We start from the raw sequence: 3,256 nt of genomic DNA on the forward strand, positions 1-3,256 counted from the left end.
TATATTGAACATGAGCTCCTTTTGTTTTCTTTACTTTTTATGCTTTGTTTGGCTTGTGAGACAAGAAAAGCAACATTCCTTGTGATTTGCAAATATTACCTCAATGCTCACTACTCAATTCCATGATACCTACAAAAATCATGAAATATTATTGTCCTATACATTAGAGAATAATTGACATTATAGGATCTTCATTTTTTTTTTATGTGGAGATCACAATAAGATTGCCAAAATAATTAAAATACCCCCCGAGAGTCATTGAAATAGCATAACATTCTTACCACTCGCGTACTTTTCATTCTCGAATTTAACTCAAATTCGACTTAACAATGATAATATGTTAGATCTTTATGACCGTTTAATCATATCTGAATCAACTGTAATATTCTCAAATCTTTATATATCATCATTGTTTACCAATAAATACTTGCATGATTCATCATACTACATATCCCATTTTCTCATGATTATAAACGATAATTATGTATAGAAGTTTTAGAATGTTGTATCAATGACCTATTCTCAATCATACAAGTCAGTCATTTTTATAAGAGTAAATTGCATTTTTCCGTTCGAACTGTACCCATATTTACACTTTGTCATCGAAATTTTTTTCTGAACCAACTTACCTTATAAATTTATGAAATTTACACTTTGCCATATATGATTATTTTTCGTTGATTTTTTTGCTCAAAAAACATCACATACTGTGTGTATGTGAAAAATATCACATTACATAACCCTTAAAAATTATCAGGTCCTGTACTTATGACATATTACTTTTGTGAGCGCAACTACATTTTTAAAAACTTATTGATGATAGAAAAAAGTATTTGGATGGTTTCATAAACTGTGTATTATACAAGATAAGTACATTCAATATTTTTTTTAAAAAAATAAATTTAATAAATTCAACATTTTAAAAATATTTTTAGATACATCAATTTATTAAAAAAAAATTAAATATGATGATTAATATCATGTTAAAATAATTAAGGCATATTAATTTACAATAAGTATTATTAATAAAGCCCCAATGGCCTGCTGATGTGTTTTTTAGTACATTGACAAAATTACCCCTATCTAGAAAGATAATACCGAATTACTTTTTTTTTTTCCGCAGTAATTTCTTTATTTGTTTAAAAGTTAGAAATTTAAGCACACATCGAATGTGTAGATGGTGCTACTATTATTTAAATAACAAGGTCTATAGTAACTAAATTTGATTAATAAATGTATGTTGATTTTTATACCATTTTCTTCTTAAAAATTAAATTACTTAGCATGTCTATATAAAGAAATTTACATGAATCTCAATTAACATATATATATATATATATTTCATCTTAATTTTAGAAATTTGATTTTTTTTTCCATATTGATTATCAATCTTGGTCATAATATTTCTATTATTTTATTATTTTCTATCATCTTTATTTCTTAATATTTATGAGAAAATCATATGTTTATTAACTTATATTTTATGTCTAAATTCAACATTGAGCATTGCAAAATTTAAAGAATATATCTCAACTTGCATGTATTAAATTCATTTATTTTTCTGAATAATTAATATGTGGTTGTTATATTAAAATTTCAAGTTTTATTTAGATATAAAAAAATAATATTATTGGGGTACATAAAAATTTTTTTTATATTGTTGACAAATTATTAAAGTACATGACCTTTTTTTCCCCTTCATTTTTTACCTCTCATCAGTGGAATATTCCATCCATTTTAATTAGATACGTTAAAACTTACACAACCAGGCCCATATTAAGATATACTTTGAAGATGAGAAACTATTATGGTGCATTTGAGAGATGAAGGACTAAAACGGGATAAAACGCCACTACAAAAAAATTGAGTATTTGATACACTATAAATGATCACGACTTAAAAATACTGGTAATACTATTAACTATAGTTAAATAAAATTAATGAAAAAATTTAAATTTTTATCACGATTAATCAATATTGCCATGATTTTTAGCCATAGCCAACATTTGCCATAGTTTTGGCGATGACTAATATTTTGGCCATACCTACAGAAACAATAGGTAACAACCGTTGAGAAGCCGTGATTGATTTGTATTTGCCACAATTTTTTTTTTAACTATAATAATTAACCGTAACGTAAAATAATATTTTTTCTAGTGCACATAGAAGGGGACTTATTAAGAGATTTGGTCAATAAAGAGTAACAAGTGATGCAGTTAATTATATATATATATATATATATACATTACTCGTCATGACACGGCCTTCTTATGTGCATATAACAAATAATTTTTCAACAAATCATATTTTAAAAAAAACACAATAAAGAAACAAAAAAAGAATCAACTTAAGGCATTATCAAAATAACAAAAAATTGACGTAGTAATGTTAAAATGACGTAGAATTATTTTTATTTAAAAATAATGATAATTAATTTTTAAAATTATGTAATTAAAAATATAATTATTTTATTTAATTAGTACTCGATATTATTATGAGAAAGCATTTTTTTGGTGTTTCTCCCTTTTTTTTGTCTTTTTTTAATTTTTAATTTATTTTTTTATTCATCTTATAATTTTCGACTTCCTCTATTTTTTTATATTTAATTATTTTTTTAATTTTCATGCATCTTTTTTTGACATCATTTTATTATACGTTAAATTAACTTATCATTTTCTAAATCTTTTATAAAAGAATAAATACTTTTAAGATATTCTGTTTTAAATATTATTGTAAAATTTGTATATACACAGTGTGTCACAAATACGGGTATTAGTATAAATATAGATGTAGGAGTGAATTGACGTATTTGTCCTTGTGTACGTGTAACTGTCTTCTGACTGGTCACTCCAGAAATCTAATAAAGCGCAAATTTCAGCAGACTACAGACAAACCAAAAGTGAAAAAATCGGGAAAAATTTTAGTTTTAGAGAGAGAGAGAGAGAGAATCCCAGAAGCAGAAAATAGCGTGTAGAGTGAGAGTGAGATATATAGAGAGAGAGAGTGAGAGTGCGATATATATATATAGAGAGAGAGAGAGAGAGAGAGAGAGAACGTGTGTATCAATGAATACACACTAGTCTTGCGGTAAATCACACGCAAAAACACACACTCACACACCACACGCAGAAAGAAAAAGAATTTCTCTTTCCTTTTTCCTTTTCCCTTCCCCCACCTCTGTCCTCGCCCCCGGGTCTTTCTGATTCGATTCCTTTCAGTTTCTTTCCCTTCTCTCTCTCTCTCTCTAATCTTTCCC

This window comes from Sesamum indicum, linkage group LG6 (genome assembly GCF_000512975.1).
Source record: "Sesamum indicum cultivar Zhongzhi No. 13 linkage group LG6, S_indicum_v1.0, whole genome shotgun sequence".
Classification (NCBI taxonomy): domain Eukaryota; kingdom Viridiplantae; phylum Streptophyta; class Magnoliopsida; order Lamiales; family Pedaliaceae; genus Sesamum; species Sesamum indicum.